The sequence below is a fragment of the Phyllostomus discolor genome, chromosome 1, assembly GCF_004126475.2.
Source record: "Phyllostomus discolor isolate MPI-MPIP mPhyDis1 chromosome 1, mPhyDis1.pri.v3, whole genome shotgun sequence".
Lineage (NCBI taxonomy): Eukaryota > Metazoa > Chordata > Mammalia > Chiroptera > Phyllostomidae > Phyllostomus > Phyllostomus discolor.
The window spans coordinates 62,620,267-62,640,080 of record NC_040903.2 but is presented as its reverse complement, the minus strand read 5'-3'; the positions used below and the strand labels follow the sequence as shown (position 1 = coordinate 62,640,080).

Here is a 19,814-nt window from a genome sequence, read left to right as displayed (position 1 = left end):
GTATATCTATATCTGTATCTTTTTTAATATACATAATTTTAGGACACATTTTTTTATAAAACAAAATGCAACATTCTAAAAAACCCAAAATTTACTATTGATACTAATTCCTATGAGTTTGCTGTACTACCATATATAAGTCAAAAACTTAAGGAAACCATTAAATATTTAGAAACATTTAATATCCAAAGCCTTAAAATCTAACTGTATGTAGCAGACCCTCAAAAAGCTACAACCTGCATTTTGAAAAAAGTATTTTCTCTACAAAGAATCTTACCAGCTATGCAAAAATCTGTACGGTCTTTATACTGAAGCTAATACTGAGCTACACTTGAATTCACATTCTTAGCAAAACAATTGCCTGAGCACACACATACTCCACACACATCATTATAGGACAGCCTTTTATTTTCAGTCTTCATCCTCTTCCTCTTCCTTATCCTCTTCCTCTTCATCTTCTGGTTCGTCCTTCTTCTTTGAGCCTGTTGGCCTGCCAGGTGCCTTCTTTCCCACTTCACTTTTGTCTTTGGCATGGAATGCCGCAATATCCTTTTCATTCTTCTCCTTCACCTTAGCTGCTTTTTGTTCATATGGTTGCTTATCTTTGGCTGACCGTTCAGACCATATTTCACCCATTTTTTTTTTGCAGTATCCCCAGGGGATAAACTAGGGTGTTCACTCTTGATCTTTGGGCAATGTTCAGAGCCAAACGGGAAGAGGGCAGATGGAGTTGTTCTAGGAGCACTGGGATCTTTTTGCTTTCCTTTCTTATCACCTTTGGGAGGAACATAATTTTTCATCTCCCCATCATAGCAAGTTTTGTCACTCTTTGCCATATCTTCAAACTTTGACTTTTCCTTTCCAGACATGGTCTTCCATCTCTCTGAACATTTCTTAGAGAATTTAGAAAAGTTGACGGGAGAGTCTGGGTGTTTATTCATGTGCTTTTCCAGCAGGTTTGCACAAAGAAGGCATATGAGGACATCTTGCCCCTCGGCTTGCTGGAGTCTCCTTTAGCCATGGTGACAGACAGTGTCCACTGAGACGCTTCTCTGTCTGGGGTCTAGCGTGAACTGGTTTATCCCTATATCTCTATCTTAATCTCTATAAATATCTACATCTGTCTGTATATATACACATATATGAGAAAAGAAATATATGGAAATATATACACAAAAAAGATTAAGTATCTCTAGATAGTGGAGAAAATAGTTTTTCATTATTTTTACTCTTATTTATTTTATAATTTTTACATTTAACATGCATTACTTTTCCAATAAGAAAATATGTGTACTTAAAGGGTCTCTATAATTGAAAAGGTTGAAAGACACTGCTCTGGGACATGCCATAAGCAGATGAGTTCTTGAGTTAATAAATAGCAAGTGTGGTTCTAGAGCACGTGGTGTGGTATAACTGCCCCTTACAGTGATTACATAAAACCATTAGAAAGGACATGGCAAAGAAAATAACTAAGAAAATATCACAGAAAATACCATAGTAGAGGGTTTATGAGGCAACAAAAATAGCAAGGCATCCCTAAAAGAGATTTTAAAGTGTTGATTGTAGTAGTATGCTTTCTTGCCAACACAAATTTTATGAAATTGTATTAAGTACTGTATAGTGCCTGACATCCTTGCTCTATTCTGTACCCCAGAGAACTACACTTCCCAGGCTCCTTTGCTCTCTGCTTTCCCAGATAAATTTGTCAGAGAAAGGCACTGGCCAAAGACCTAAGGTCAGAAGAGAAGATAAGCCTTCCTCCTCTCTGTGTGTTTTGGGCTGAGTTTCTCACTGAATCTCATCAGTAACTCAGTTTCCCCCAGATAGGCCCCGGCTCCTTACTACTAACTTTTTCCAAGTACACCTGCCAAATTCCAGCTTCTATAGCAACTCAGTTTCAATGACTACTTCGTTTTGACCCTCGAGTTTCAGGGGTGGAAACATCTTCCTATACATATTGATCTATTGTCTCAGAAATTCCTTGGTGGTTTCTCATCTCCTCAGTACATTTTGTAATCAATTCCCTATGTTAAATTTCCTCTATTTTTGAAATATGAGGTCTGTCTGGAAAAAGTCTAGCCATTGTTAATATAACGAGCCATCGATGTAACCTGGCAGCCACGGAAAGTAGACTGGAATTTGCATGTGTGAACAATGATGACTTCATTGTACTAGTCAGTGGAGATGATAGGCACTGTTAAGTGAGTATGTGAACTATGTGGTCATCCCATTCAAAATGACTGAGCAAGTGGAGTAATTAATCTGCATCAAATTTTGTATTAAGCTTGAACATTCCTCCAGGGAAACTATTTGGATGATTCAGAAAGCTGCAGCTATGGGCAACTGGTGACTGGCAGCTTCATCATGACAATGCAACCAGTCATGTAACATGTCTTATGCAGAGTTTTTTGGCAAAACATCAAATCATGCTGGTGACTCAGCCCCACTGAAGCCCAGATTTGGCACCCTGTGACTTCTGACTTTTCCCAAAACTAAAAACACCTTTGAAAGGGAAGAGATTTCAGACCATCTATGAGATTCAGAAAAATATGACAGGGAAACTGATAGCGACAGGGAGAATTGTGTGAGGTCCCAAGGTACCTACTTTGAAGGAAAGAGAGGTGTCATTGTCCTATGTACAATGTTTCTTATATCATGTATCTTCTTTAATAAATGTCTTTGTTTTTCATAGTGCATGGCTGGATACTTTGTGGACAAACCTCATGTTAGTTTATATTTTCTATTTTGGCCCTGTATGATATCAGTGACACCAACAAAGAAAACACAAATTTTTGAAGATATTAACATGTAAAACAATGAAAATTTTTGAGTCAGTATCAGTCAGTTTAAATTTGTTCTTCTTACATTAACTCATTAAAAACTACATGCTAGTAGGTGAAGACAGAAAATAACTTTAAAAAAATACACACAAATATGAAAACTTCAATTTGTGATACAATATCCTAAAGCAAATAAAACAGTTTTTGGTGATCATAACTACTTAGGGTCTGCTAAAGAGTGTTAATTTATAGTGAATGTATAAAGAAATCTCTTTGAGAAAGATGACATTTGAATTTAGATTTGAAAAACAAAACAGAGTCAGCCTTGTGAACATAAGGAGTAAGAATGCTCTAGGCAGAGGGAGCACACTAATGAAAAAGTTCAAAGGTGGGCCAGTATAGTTGGAACAAAATAGGGGGGAGAGAGAGAGACAGACAGAGAGAGAGATTGGGAGGGAGAAAGCAGGCAGGAGCCAGCTCATGTAGGGCCTTGTAGTGATGGTGAGTTCTTTATTCTCAGAATTATGCGAGGTCATTGGAGAGTGTCTAGATCAGCTTGGACAGCTATAACAAATCACCATGGACTGGGTGGCTTAAACAGAAATTTCTATTTCCCAGTCCTGGGAGCTGAAAAGTCCAAGATCAAGGTATTCACCAGTTCAGTTGGTGTTGTGGACACTCTTCGTCATTTCCTAATGGCTACCTTCTCACTCTGTGCTCACCTGGCAGAGGGAGGTCATCTTTCTTGGGTTTCTTCTTATAAGGATGCCATTCATGGGGACTTCACCCTCATGACCTAATTAATTACTACCTAAAGTCCCACCTCCAAAAACCAAAACACTGGGCTTCAGAGCTTCACCATATGACGTTGAGGAGACACAAACATTCAACCCATAGCAGAGAGTGTTAAACTGTGGAATAACATAACCTTATTTGAAAATTTAAAAGATCTGCCTGGCTGCTATATGGAAAAGGGATGGTGCTGTGGGCAGGAGGAGGCCAGAAATGGAAGTGAAACAGGAAGGCAAGGTAGACAACTTCCAGGAGTTTGGGCAGAGAAGACAGGGCTTGGTTTAAAGTAGGGTATAAGGATGAACTGCAAAGCAATTTTTACATAATGACCAAGACTTAGATCTTCACTGACATATTAAGATTGTTTTCTAAATAAAGCATGCTTTAATTTTATTAGTATATTACTGAAGGGCATTGTATAAAGCTAACACAGTCAAAGAAGACTTGTATAGTTGACGAATCAAAGCAAAAGTCAATGATGATATTTCTATTACTTTGGGGGATCAAAAGCCAAATAATTCAGATTTATTCCAGTCTGCAAAGTAGAGAGTTACATAAAGAAGGCAAATGCTTTATGGACCCTGGGTGGCCTGACAGTAAATTATTAATATTCAGAATAATAAAATGTTCATGCAGGAATCATTATCCTATAATTCAAAGGCTCAGGAAATTATAGAACAATGCTAATATATACTTTACTTAATAAAATACTTTTATTTTTCCAGGCCAGTTTCTTTCTGTCTTTCTATTACCTACCTACATATAAAATTAAAAGTGCTCCTTAAAATGGTGCTGCACTTGGTGATCCACATCACCAAGAGAGCCTCAAGTGAACCAAATGAATTTCACATGAGATTATTTAGTTCTAGTAGGTCATCTTGTTTTGATATTTAATGCCAATTCATGTGAGTTAAAGTCTATGAGAGGAGTTAAAGTTTGACAGAGACAAAAGCATTTCTCTAAAAATGGCTAATATCTTTTAATTACTCAAGACCCATTTTTTAAAGATACAAAAAGAAAGTTATATAACTTTAATAATTAATACTTTTATAAGGTTTTTGGAACTCTATAAAAATTTCTAATTGCTCAGGAAAAAAAATGACCAAGTAACTAAAACTGCCTTCAATGACAACAGAGGAATTCATAAACCTAAGCAGGTTTCGTATTTCAGAAGTTAGCCTGCCATGTGGAAATGGTCTCTTGCTTGGACAGAGTTAGGAGTTTTTAGACCTAAATAATTTCTGCTAAAACCTATAGAATTTAGCATGTAATTTTTCAGTTCAGAAAGTCATTATTGTTGTGGCCTGGTGCTTGCAAGGTTTGCTTTATTTTGTGTGTTTTGTTTTTGTGTGATGCTTAAGAAGATACTAAGAGCAGAAAAAAAAAAAAAAGACTTTGAGAACAGCATGATTACTATATGCCATGCACTGTTGAAAGTATTTTACATGCATCGATTGGTCCAATTCTCATATCATCCAATGAAGCAAGCACTAATATTATCTACATTTTAACAGATAAGGAAAATAAGATGGAGGAAGTTTCAGGAACTTGTCCAAAGTCATAGCACTAGGAGGGGGCAGCCCTGGGGGTCCCCAGAGCCACCGGCTCCGGGGGCTGCACTGCCTCTCAGAACTAGATGGCTATTTTTATGGCACATTTTATTTTCTTTATTTTTATTATTCAAAATAATCCTTTACCAATAGTTACTGAAAACTCATTCTTTAAGACGTACTTCCCATGTTTTACATTCTACCTACAGTAGTTTTCAGAATAATTTAAGTTTGAATTGCAGGTTTGACAGAAAACAAAACAAAACAAATGCATAATGATCATTTAAATAGTGAGATAGGTCCCGGAGGTATAGTTTGTGTGAAGTGGTATGTAGGATGCTGTAGGCATTTGTTTTACCTATAATTGCCTATGTGAAAGAACATTTACTTTTTTCATCCCACGACTCTTAATGATTAACTATTGAGTGAGCAGTTCCAGGATAAGAGCCAACAAGACCACAGCCTCTTCGTTAAACTGATGAGGGTCGCCTGTGGTCAGTTTTCGAATCCTCTCAAGTTTGTCTTCAGACTTACAGATGTCCTATTAGAACAGTCAGAACTTTCAGGAGGTGGCTGTCTGTGTGCTAATGTGGGAGGAAATCCTATTTATTCCAGCTGATGCTCCCAGACCCCTGAGCTTTGGAATAAGAAGTTTGGCAGAGGAGGAAGAGTCTCATCCCATTCCATCCATGTTTCTTAAATGCAGAATCACCATGGGCCTTCTCTGACATAGAGCAGAGTCACACTGCTCCAGGGATGTCCAGGGACTTTAAGATATTCTAGGAAGGACACTGATACGCCAGTCAGCACCTACCCTCACCACCTATATATAATCATATGATCACAATGAATAATTGAATAATGAATCAATGAAATGTGGTACATAAACAGTTCCTAGTAACAAAGGAAATAAACTTTACATTTATATTAACCTAGGGCACTATTTACCATTTGGAACAGTGGAGAATAACTTATAAAATGATAACCTCTGTTAACAACTTGCCCAACAGTCTCTGATTATGACCATGAAATATGCCACATTCCTGAGGAGCTGGCCCGTTTCATAATGTGTTGCTTGTGCAGTATAAGTGACTCCAAGCATGTGTTGGACAAAAAGAAAAGTGGTGGGAAATATGAACTTTCAAAGGGAAAAAATATTGTAAATGTTTGTTACACTTATAAAAATATGTTTTAAAAATTAAATAGGTACTTATTTGTAGATATATCCTCGAGGCAATTTACAATCTGATTATTTTGTTTTATTCTTTCTTTATATTATTAATGCTTAATTTTAAAATATATTTTCATGATGTTACAGTATGAGAGTTGTTGAGAGGCACCATCAGTATTCCATCTGTAATTTTGTTCTTTTTTGAAAGTATATTTTTGCTGCTGTTTCAGACAACCAGTTCTCTTTTACTCCTGTTTATGGTAAACTTCACGGTCATTGTTTACACAAGTGGTGGCAGGCACACAGCGTACCAAGGGCAGCTTTTGAAAATAATAGTAGATTGTGTTTAAGAGAGGAAACAATAGTACATGCAATATCCACAGGAAAAATGGTAGAGAAATGTGTAGGAGTTGTTGAGCCTACCAAGCAAATTTCTCCGCTTTGTGCAGACTTTCAGAAGATTTAGATTACACTCAAAATTGAGCATTTCATATATTGTTAAGCAGAAATATGGGAAGCAATGTACTGAGACAGTAGTTCTCAACATACCACACACACTGGTGCATTGCAATCATTTGTAAGATGTAACACAAGTAATGGGCAGTAACAACAATTAAAATGAACCAAAGTGTTTTTTAGTGATTTTTATCCCTTTTTGAGGCTAGAGTCAAGATTTTCTTCAGCATAATGTTAGTTTCCCATATTTTAATCTGATAGGTCCTGTTAAATAGGAGAGAAAGGTGGTGTTGTACCAGCTGTGACAGGCATTTAGTTTGCTAGGTGGATCACATGACAGGTCCCTGCTGCGTGCTTTGCCTTGGAGACCCTGTCAGACACACAGCCAGCATCTATCACAACGTAAGAATCAGGGGCTTATGTTAACAGCGTAGCAAAGGTGGGTGTGTGGATCTTGACAGCAGTGACACTTTGATAGCACAAGTAAAGCAAACTTTGCTGAGTGTGCTGTTTATCTCCCATTTAGAAAATGGAACAAACAAACCATAAGGTGGTAAAAATACTACTGTAATTTGCCACTAAATTATAAACTAAGCGGGATGGGGAGGCACCACATGAAATAGAATGGCTGACACTCAAGAAAAGGAGCTAATCTAATTTGACCTTCAAAACAGACTTCCTTTATAATATAATAAAAGCTGAAAAGGAAAAGTGACCTCAAGTTAAAGAGTTATGCTGCTAAAAATTAAAATCATGTCATGGTTTTAAGACACAGACATGGGAATTTGCAAAAGAAGGTATTTCTCACACATTCTGAGAAATGGTCCAGGTGCAAAGTCACCTTGAGAAAAAACAAAAAAACAGCTCCAATTAGAAGTGTGCATCCTAAACTGATATGTATCCAAAAATTTTTTTAAATCTCCATATTCAGTTAGAGCAACTTTTCTCTACACTTTTATTTCATGAAATTTGTTACTCTATCTTTCCTCGTAGATTCTGACTTTAATTATTTTTTTAAAGCTTTTATTTATTTATTTTTAGAGAGGGAAGGGAGGGAGAAAGAGAGAGAGAAACATCAATGTGCAGTTGCTGGGGGTCATAGCCTGCAACCCAGACATGTACCCTGACTGGGAATTGAACCTGCAGTACTTTGGTTCGCAGCCTGCGCTCAATCCACTGAGCTACACTAGCCAGCTGACTTTGATTTTTTATTTAGGAAGTACTTTCCTGCCATAAAATGTAAATGTATATATTCTTATTAATTTAGTTTTATACAATTGTGACTTCTATATTTAAGTAATTAATTCACTTATAATTTGTGTGTGTATGGTGAGAAGTCAGAAGCTCATAATTTTTGCTGTTTGCTAGCCAGTTCCTCCACCACCATTGATTTAGTACTGGGTCCTCCCCCTGTTGATTTGACATGCTTTCATTATTACATATACAATAATAATTACATTATTACATATATTACATGATATATGCACTTGTAAATTTTCTCCCAATGTGTGATAGAATGATTGCTTTTTAGTTTGATATAAAATAGATACATGCATAGAAAGATAATAGAAACACAGTAATAAATCATAATCGTCTACCTGCTTTCTCACTATTATCTTTGTCAATTTAGGAAAAAGGTGTTTTAAATTTCTCCAGTAAAATTGCCAGTCTCAATTTGTCTTTTTGTTTTCATCAGTCTCAGCCCTTTATAGTTCAAAGCTATATTGTTGAATGCATAAAGATTCAAGACAGCTGTATCTATTTGGGGAATTAAAACTTTTATCAATATTAAATATTCCTCTATATGTTCCCTGAAATCTTTTTATCTGTTAATAACATGGATGTTCTTACCATTTTTAAAATAATGTCCTTAATATTTTACTTATCTCTTTATTTTTAATATTCCATGGTACTTGGCTTTAATTGTATCAGTTATGAATAGTATGTGGGCCAGGTTTCTGTTTTTTATAAGTCAATTCAGTGGCTCATTTGGTTGGAGCATCCTCCCTGTACACCAAAAGGTGATAGTTTTGATTCCCTGTCAGGGTACATACCTAGGTTGAGGGTTCAATCCCCCATTGGGGCATGCAAGGGAGGCAACTAATCAATGTTTCTTTCTCTGTCTCCCTCTATGTCTGTCTCTGTCTCTGTCTCTCTCTCTCTCTTTACCCCCCTCCCCAAAATCAATAAACATATCCTCTAGTGAGGATTTACAAAATGTTTTAAAAATGGAAATTTATTTTTATATGTTTTCTATGTGTATTTTTTCTTGTTGCATTACTTTTCCCTTTTTATGTCTTTACTTGGGCTGTTCTTTCGCTCTTGCTTATTCTTGCTATATCTTTTATTCTTGCTTATTCCTGGTATTTATAAATTTTAATTGTTCTGTCTCTTTTTCTGAAGTAAACACTTAATTGTTAGTAAACCCATGAAAATATTTATTCACTAACATTGAAAATTAATTGTATACTTCCAACCCACCCAGAAATAAATGAAGAACAATGGCAAGGCTTTATTGATCTGGCTTATCCTCCCAAACAGCTCTATGTCTTATTAAAATTGGCTGGCACATACGGGCATAAATAATTCATCTACTCTCTTGCCAATCACATTCTTTGAAATGCCTCACCAATATATTATTATCAAGTAAAATGTTTACAGTTATCTTTGCTCACTAGTCTTTATCAATTCCTATGCAATCACCATATTAAATTCTTTTTGTTTTGTATGGTTGTTAGTTTGTTAGGGCTGCCATAACAAAATGCCACAGACTGGGTGGCTTAAACAATACAAATTTATTTTCTCACAGTTCTGGATGCTACCTGCCCAAGATCAACGTGTCGACAGCTTTGATTTCTTCTGAGTTCCCTTTCCCTGGCTAACCGATGGTAGCCTTCTGACCATGGCTTTACATGCATTTTCCTCTATTTGTGCTCATCTCTGATATATCTCTTCTTGTGTCTAAACTTTCTATTTTTATGAGAACACCAGCAAAATTAGATTGGGGACCACCTTAATGGGCTCATTTTAATTTAATCACCTCTTTTTAGGTCCTGTCTCTAAATGCAGTCACATTTTAAAGTACTGGGGTTTAGGGTTCAACATATGAACTCTGAAGCTGGCACCTTCAGCCCATAACAACATTTTTGCTCATACACACTTCAGAATTAGTACATACATGGGTGGTAAGCTTTTTGAGTCCCTCATTGATTGAAGAAAACCTATTATGTACCCACATTGGAAAGATAGTTTAATTGGGTATGAACTTCTAGGTTCAAAATTATTTTTCCTTAAGTTATTGAAGGTACTGTTGCATTGTATTCAAATATCCATTATTTGCCTAATCTATAGAAGACAGATATCTGTGATTATTTCTCCTCCAGGATTTTTACATATCCTACTTTTCTCTTAGGAAAGGAGTAAAATACTTTTTTGATCCCTGGAGTTCATAAATTCTCCTGGAAATTTGATAGGCCCTTATCACTTTTTTACCACCAAGAGGTTTTCATCTGTAATGTATGTGGTTATCTCCTTCTGGAAAATCTATTAGCTATGTAAATTTCTGAGTCTGTCCTTGCTGTCCACTGACACATATTCTCAATGTTCTCATCCCTTTGTCTTCTGGCACTGTAGTGTGATCACTTGGTTCAGTTGTCCAGTTCACTTTTTGGTATTCAATCTCTGTCAATTCTGCTATTCAGTTCATCTCTGGAGGTTTGGTTTTAGCAACCATGTTGTTAATTTCCAAGAACTCTGAATGCTTCTTTTCCTTACTATCCTGTTTTATTTTATAGATACAATGGACACCCAAATCTCTCAAAGGAATTACTTGTATTTATTTTTTTATTGACCCACTTATTCTATTAACAACCTTCCTCAAGGTGTTCTACTAGTATTCTGTTCTATTTAATGTCTCTCTTAGGATTTTCCTCACCTGTTTGGGTACTTAATATTGGTTTTGTATTGTATATGTGTATGAGTCTATATGTGTGTGTGTGTGTGTATAATTGAGTTATTAATCATATATAATTATGAGTTTTACATATAACTCAATTTATATTTATACATATATATATAAACTTGCCTCCAAACAAGTTAGAACTTTCATTCCCCCAAAATAGTACATATCCATTCTGAACCAAGATCTCTGGTTTTATGCTGCTCTGGTGTAAAGGAAGGCCTGCATTTCGACTGGGTTGCATGTGTAGCTTGTTTATGTGTTGAGGGAAGAATGAGTACTTTGCAGCAGTCAGGAGGCACATGCCCCCACTCTGCTGGTCCCAGGGCTCACTCATGGGGAAATTGCGTGTCAGATCTCCCACTTCTGCAGTACTTACCCACTCTGTGTGTTCTAGGTATAAATGCCAGATCAGCAACTCCTCACACAAGGGATTGACCTGACTTTTTATAGAGTATTTTGTGGGAATTACTAGCTGGTGACACATTCACAGCTCTTTCTTTATGCTCTCCATCTTTTTGAGTTGTTCCAGAATTCTGATGAGAACAGTCACTATTTTGGTTGGTCTTTTCTTCACCTGAAGGTGGTTGCAAGTTCTTCAGGTTTGTTTACATATTTTCATCAGTTTCCACTTAGTTTACAGTTGTTGGAAAGTTCTTGTTTTTGTATGTTGGTAGCTAGGCCCTTGACTTTCCAGTGCTTCTGTGAGTTTATTTCAGTTTTTGTCCAATCTTGTCAGTGGAACATTCTTGAGGAGTATAGGTAAACATTCATTTTCAGTTAGCCATCAGAACCGGAAATCATTTTTTAAATATTTTAATTTTGTGGAATGTGCTAAAAAGAAAATAAATCAACTCACTATTCCATTTCTTTCCATTAACTGTTTTGCCATCTAAATTTTTCTTCTTTTTGAGAGAAGGTATTTTGAGGACATTTTGAATGTGGTCTATACAATGATATTATTGGCTGGGAGAAAAACATGTAAGTATCAGGCTGATACTGAATGCTACCCAGGTCATTCTTCTATTAAGAGACCTTTGGTTGGTGCTTTATTTCTGATTACTTCTAAATAGTCTGCCTCTTTCACAGAATGTGAGGTTAATGTCATAGAGCTAAATACAAATGTCATTTCAATTTCCACATTCATAATAGCTGTAGTTTTCCTTAGTGCTTCCTCCTGTGATTTACCCAGTGAGGTTTATTGCAAACTGAGTGATGTTTATTGCAAACCCAGTGATGGTCGACAGAGGCAATTAACTGGAATTCAGGAAACCTTTGTCCTAGACTCAGCTTTCTAAGTTACTAATGACTGGAAACTTAAAAGGTTTCTAAGACTCTCTGGTCTCATTCCCCTTATTTAATGATTGTAATTATGCTTTTTAAAAAACCTGATAAGCCTGAAATTTTGCTCTGAAATTACTTTTTCAATCCCACAAAAAAGTGTCTACTCCTCATGATGAAATCACCCAGTTACTAACATAACTGATCCTACTATATTAACTCTTTTTTCAAAATAGATAATAAATGATATGTAACAACATGCACATGAATAATAATAATGACATGTACTTAGTGTTGGTACTTACTTTATATGCATTATATTTATTTAAATTCAATCAGGTAGGTATTAAGACATCTTCCATTCAGTAGAGGAGAAATCAAGGCTTAAAGAGATGAATAATTTAGACTAAAACATCCAATTAGTATTTTCAGAACCAGGATTAGAATCTGGATCCTAGCCCCAGTTTAAGTTCAGCCTTCTTATTGTTAGGTAGGTTAAACACTAAAGGGAAGTTTTGTCTTCTTTTTTAAGGTTATTTAAAGTATTTTTATTTATTTTTTAACATTTTTATTGTTGTTCAAGTACAGTTTTGTGCCTCTCCCCCACCCCTCCCCACCACTCCAGCCTACTCCACCTCCCTCCCCTGTTTTTTTATGCTTTTAAAATATTATAGAAATGACCAGAATGCCTCGCTATGCCACATATAGTCACCAACCACCTTTGGGTAGTCCTTTATAGTTTGGGCAAGGATTTCATGTGAATAAACTTATTAAATTTGCTTTGAGGTACTAGAGAGCAAACTGGTATTCTTTATCTCCCATCTCAAATAAAAGGAAAAGAAAAAAGAATGATCTATTTCTTCAACCTTTAAAGATAGAGCTTATACATTGTTCTTCAATTTATGTTCTGATTGTTCTAAGTTTATATATATGTAAAATCATGTATATGTGTAAAATCACATGTATATATATAAATATTAATTTGTATCAGATATGTGAGGTCTGTCTGTAAAAAGTCCAACCATTATAAATATAATGAAAACAGTTTGGGTGACATCGATGTAATCTAGCAGCCAAGGAGAGTGTACTGGAACATGCATGTGTGAACAATGATGACTTCACTGTACTAGTCAGTGGGGGCGGTAGACACTGTTGAGTGAGCATGTGTACTGTGCAGCTGTCATATTCAAAGTGACTGAGTGAGTAGAGCAAAAAATATGCATAACATTTTGTGTTAAGCTCGAACATTCCTCTGTGGAAACTATTTGGATGATTCAGAAGGCCACAGCTATGGGCAACTGGTGATTGGCAGCTTCATCATGACAACACTCTCACTCATGCATCACGTCTCGTGCAGAGTTTTTTGGTGAAACATCAAATCACCTAGGTGACTCAGCCCCACCACAGTCCAGATTCGGTGCCCTGTGACTTCTGGCTTTCCCCAAAACTAAAATCACCTTTGATAGATGAAGAGATTTCAGACTGTTAATAAGATTCAGGAAAATATAATGGGGCAGCTGATGGCAATTGGGAGAACTGTGTGAGGCCCCAAGGTGCCTACTTTGAAGGGGACTGAGGCATCATTGCCCAATGTACAATGTTTCTTGTACCTTATATCTTTTCCAGTAAGTGTCTGTTTTTCATATTATGTGGCTGGATAATTACCTATGTTAAGTTTCTTATTTTAAGACCCAAAGCTTATTTTTAAGTCAGTGACCTCCAAACCCAGAAAGAAAGCCCAGGTGATGTTTTAGTGTGGACAAGTAATTATTTGTAAACATAATGAGTAGAGCATTACTAACTCTCACTGCCTTTCCTGAGTAATCCTGACTTTTGTATGAAGATACATTGTTTTTTTCAAATAAACTGAATTGGCTAAGGTAGAGATTGCACAATGAAAACACAAAAAGAAATTGCACAATGAGAAACATGAGATTCTACTCCTGCTTTCGTTATTGGCTAGGCCTCTATGAGGTTTTTGGAAAGAAGGGTCTCCAAAGTCCTTCAAAAACACCAAAGTTCTTAAATTGTTAAGCTTTCCATCCTTTCACTCTTTAGTAAATGTTTACTGAGCATCTGTTATGTACATGGCAGTGTTCTAAACATTTAGGATACATAATTAAACAAAACAGACAAACTCCCTGCCCTCACAAAATTTACATTATAATGTGAGAAGGAGACAATAAGCAGGAAATATGATAAATGAACAAGCTGAGTTGTCATTCTAAAGACTGTGTAACAAGAGAAACAAAAGTAAAAATAAACAAATGGGACTGCACCAAACCAAAAAGCTTTTGCACAGAAAAAAAAAAAAACCATCAACAAAATGAAGAGACAACCCAATGATGGGAGAACCTATTCACCAATACATCTGATAAGGGGTTAATAGCCACAAGTTATAAGGAACATGTGCAACTCAACACTGAAAAAACAATCCAATTAAAAAATGAGCAAAGGGCCTGAATAAACACTTCTCTGAGGAGGACATACAGATGGCCTATAGACAGATGAAAAGATGTTCAACTTCAGTAATCATCAGAGAAATGCAAATTAAAACCACAATGAGATATCATCTCATACCTATCAGAATACTTATCATCAATAAATCAACAAACAACTAATTTTGTCACAACTAATTTTCACCACAACTAAGAATGTGGTGAAAAGGGAACCCTTGTGCACTGTTGGTAGGAATGCAAATTGGTGCAACCACTGTGGAAAATAGTGTGGAGTAATCTCAAAAAATTAAAAATGGAACTACCTTAATGACCCAGCAATTCCATTTCTGGGAATATATCTGAACAAACCATCAAAACACTAATTCAAAAGAATACATGCTCCCCTATGTTCATTGCCGTGTTATTTCCAACAGTCAAGATATGGAAGCAGCCCAAGTGCTCATCAGAAGATGAGTGGATGAAAAAGCTGTGGTACATATACACAATGAGATACTACTGGACCATAAAAAAGAAGAAAAACTTGCCCTTTACAACAGCATGGGTGGACCCGGAGAGTATTCTACTCTGAAATAAGCCAGTCAGAGAAACACAAATACCATGTGATTTCACTTATATGTGGAATCTAATGAGCAAAATAAACAAACAAAATAGAAACAGACTCATACATACACCAAGCAGATTGACATCTATTAGAGGGAAAGGGGGGTTGGGGAGCTGAATGAAAAAGGTGAAGGGATTAAGCAAATGAAAAAAAAAACCCTCATTGACACAGACAATAGCACAATGATTACTAGAGGGAAATTGGGGCGGAGAAGGTAGAAGAGGGTAAAGGGGGGATAAATGGTGACAGAAGGCTTGACATTGGGGTGGTGAACACACAGTACAACATACAGATGATGTATTATAGAATTGTACACTTGAAACCTATACAATTTTATTAACCAATACCACCCTAACCAATTCAATACATTAAAAAAACAAGACCTTGTAACAAAGTGGAGTAAGAGGATTCTTGGAGCTGAGTATGAGCTCATTTTCTAAACCACAGTCGGAGTGGGCCACATGAAGAACATGAACTTTGAGCTGACACTTGGAGGTGAGGAAGTGAGCCATGCAAGTATGAACTGCAGATGGCAGAACAGTTTAGACAGAGAGAAGAAATGGTGCAAAGCTCCAGGTGCAAAGTGTCCCCAGTGTTTAGGGGGACTGGCGGGGGAGCCTGTGGCTAGAGCACAGGGAGGGAGAGTGTGACAAGACACGGAGGAAAGGGGCAGGGGAGAGAAATCTTGAAGAAACTTTTGTACCATTGGAAGGACATTCTTATTAGATGTGCTTTGGGGCCTAGATGGAGAAAGTTGTTATTAATTGAGTTCTTAAGTGCTTCCTTTGATACTTTAATATACCTGGTACTTTGATCACTCTTGCCTCTGATCAGGCAAATTGCTGATATGCCACCTGACTTTTTAAAATATCTAAAATTAGAAAGTGTGATGGAAAGAGGGAAAGGAAGAAAGTGAGTAAATGTGTTTAGAGGACCAAGTGATCATTTGAGTAATTGTCTTAATTGGCATTGAAATGGATGAGACATTTGTGGTTTTTCAACTAATTAAGCAATTGAGTGAATCAAAGCAAATAAGGAAAATTGCACATTAGCTCTGTCCTATGTATATTTTTGTTGCTTTTAATTAAAAGTCTTTATTTTTTAGCAGCTTTAGATTTACAGAAAAACAGAGCAGCACGCAGACAGCTCTTATAGATCCCCTTGCATTTCCCACCCCAGAGTTTCCACTATTAGTAACACCTTGCATCGTTGTGGTCCACTTGTTATGACTGATGAGCCAATGTTAATGCTTTATTTTTAATTAATTAAAGTCCATAGTTTATGTTTGGGTTCACCTTTTCTGTTGTACATTCCATGGGTTTTCACAAATGTGTAATGACATACATATATCCAGAGTATCACACAGAAAGGTGTCACTGCCCTCAAATTACCCTGTGCTCAACCTATTCATCTTTCTCTGCCTCCTGGATACCCCAGGCAACCACTGATCTGTTTTACTGCACTTATAGTTTTACCTTTCCCAGAAATTGATATAGTTACTCATACTTGAAATTGTATTTATTTCACCATGTTGGTATGGCAGGCAGGAGTGGCGGGGGGCCTGCCTTAGACACAAGGGTCCTGCTTAGCTGTGCCCCACCCAGGTGCCCAGTGCCTGACCAGATTCCCCACTGTGCTGCTGCTAACCTGACACCACCCAGGGAGCCTCCAGGAGCCTTGACCTGCTGTCATCTCAGCCCCAGACCAAGCTTTCCTAACCTCGGGAATACCACCTGCCAAAGATCCCAGCCAGGTAATGAGGGACAGGAGAGAGTGAGGAAGGTCACCCTACAAGAATTGAGGCCTCTGCCAGTCTTGTTTATCCCCCGGGTTTCCAGGACAGAGCTGGATCTGAAGCCCAGATACAGCTGCTAAGGCAGGGCTTGGGTCCAGCCCTCTTTACCATTTAACTTTATTTCTCTGTCCCTTTGTCTGTCTGCTTGTCTCTCTGAGTCACTCCTGTCTGTTGGTCTATTCCTGAGAAGCTCATCACTTCAGGCCTGGGCAAACTCCTAATCTGTCCCATACTATTATCTATAAACTGATCTCTTATTAAACAAAGAAAGCATAATCCAAGGCCAGCTAGATCTTCTCCTGTGCTATCTTCTAGAAGTTTTATAGTTTTATAGCCCTTTCATATTGGCTTCTTTTACATGGAAATGTACACTTAAGTTTCTTCATGTCTTTTTGTGCCTTGATAGCTCATTTTTCCTTCATCACTGAATAAGATGTTAGTGTATGGATGTACCAGACTGTGTTTTCCCATTCACCTATTGAAGAACCTCTTGGTTGCCTCAAGACATTATAACTGAAGCTACTGTGAACATTCAGATGCAGGTTTTGGTGCCAATATAAGTTTTCAGCTCCATTGGGTAAGTTCCAAGGAGTACAATTGCTATGTGTAGTGTTGTAAGAAACTGCAAAATTGTCTTCTAAAGTGGCTGTATCGGTTTGCATTCCCGCCAGCAATGACAAAGAGTTTCTGTTGCTCCTCATGGGCATTTTGTGTTTGTAGTGATTTGAATTTTAGCCATTCTAATAGGTGTTTTAATTTGCACTTCTTGGATGACATACGATGGCAAGTATTTTATGTTGACTTTCCATTTGTATCATTTTTTTTGCTGAGGTGCCTGTTCAGATGTTCTGTGTGTGTTTTAATTGGGGAGTTTTTTTTTTTAATTTGGGGGGTTTTAAAAGTTCTTTACTTTGCATTCCAGTACTTTATCAGACACGTTTTAAAATATTTTCTCCAGTATCTGAATTGTCTCTACATTCTCAGATCAATGTCTTTCACAGAGCAGAAGCTTTAATTTCACTAAAATCCAACATCAATTTTTTCATTCATGGCTCGTGATTTCAGTTTCGTATCTAAAAAGATCATTGTGAAAACAAAATCACCTAGATTTTTTCCTATATTATTTTCTAGAAGTCTTTTTGTTTTGGTTCAATTTTAGGTCTCTGAACCTTTTTGAGTTCATTCTGATGAGACATTGAAGCTTTGCGTCTGTAATCATTTTTTGCATGTGGATGTCCGGTTGCTCCAGCATCATTTGCTGAAGACTAAGCTTCGTCAATTAATTGCCTTTGTTCCTTTGTCCAAAGTCAATTGACTGTATTTATGTGGGTCTGTCCAGGCTCTTTATTCAGTTCCATGGATTAATGAGTCTATTCTTTCACCAGCCCCACACTGTCTTTATTAGTGTAACTCTACATAATGTTTAGCATTCAGAGAGTGTCAGTTCTCTGACTTTGTTCTTTTCCTTTAATACTGTGTTAGCTATTTTGGGTCTTTTGCCTTTCCATATAAATTTTACAATGAGTTTGTCAATAACCTCAAAATAACTTGTTGAGATTTTGACTGGGATTGAATTGAATCTATATATCCATCAAATTCAGAAGAACTTACATCTTGACAATATTAAGTCTTCCACATAGAATATCATATATTTATTTAGATCTTTGTTTACTTTTCCCCACCAGTGTTCTTCATATAGATCATGTACTTTTTGGTTGCACTTATTCACATATTTCTTTTTTCAGTACTAACATAAATTGTACTATATTTTTATTTTAAATCCAATTGTTTATTGTTGGAATACAAGCAAATAATTGTTTTTTGTGCATTAACTTTGTATTTTGCAACCTTGCTATAAATTGCTTATTAGTTTCAGGAGTTGTTGATTCTTTGGATTTTCTACATAATCATGTCACTTGAAAGCAAAAACATTTTTTTTCTTCACAATCAGTATACCTTTTATTTCCCTTATTTTTTTTATTGCATTAGCTGGGATTTCTAGTACAATGCTGAATAAAAGCAGTGAGGGCAGCCATGCTAGCTGGTTCCTGATCTTACCAGCAAAGTATCTAGTTGCTCATCATAAAAATGAAGTTAACTGTAAGTCCTTTGTAGATGTTCTTTATCAAAGTGAGGAAATTGCCTTTCTATTCTTAGTTTCTGAAGAGCTGTTGTCATAAATGGGTTTTGGTTTTTGTCATGTGCTTTTTCTACATCTATCTATATCATTATATGATTTTTTTCTATATCCTACTGATATGATAGATTACATTAATCGATTTTCTAACATTTACCTACCTAACATACCTGGAATAAATCCCTCCTGGTGGTTGTATATAATTTTTTCCAAACATTGTTGGATTTAATTTGCTAATATTCTGTTGAATATTTTTGCATCTGTGTTCATGAGAGATACTAGTGTGTAGTTTTTTGCTCTGGTTATACCTTTGTCTGCTTTTGTTATTAGGGAAAAGCTGGCCTCACAGAATGAATTTGAAAAATTCCTTCTATTTCTATTTTGTGGATATGAATGTGGGGAATTGATATAATTTCTTTCTTAAATGTTTGCTGAAATTCACCAGTGAATCCACTGAGCCTACTTCTTTCTAATTTGGAAGGGTGTTGGTAATTGATTCATTTTGTTAATAACTATAGTCTTTTTTATTATTAAGATTCATTCTATCTGAGAGATTAAAATGTGGAAAAATGTATGCTTAGAATACGTATAACACACAGCATTTCTTTTGCATAACTATATTTTTTGTTGCTTGGGATTTTTATTATTTATTTATTTATTTATTTATTTATTTATTTATGTTGTCCACATACAGTTGTCCCCATTTCCACCCTCCACCATTCTCCCCTACCCCACCTACCCCCATCTCCTACCCTCAATCCTCCCCCCAACAAGTTGTCTTTGTCCATGTGTCCTTCATACATGTTCCTTGACCACCCTTCCCCTCTTTCCCCT

The 19,814-nt window shown here is 36.4% G+C and overlaps 1 pseudogene; it reads right to left on the bottom strand.

Moving 5' to 3' along the window:
• Window positions 1–410: 410 nt before the first annotated feature.
• On the bottom strand, window positions 411–1,027 carry LOC114493267 (annotated as a pseudogene).
• Window positions 1,028–19,814: the final 18,787 nt, after the last annotated feature.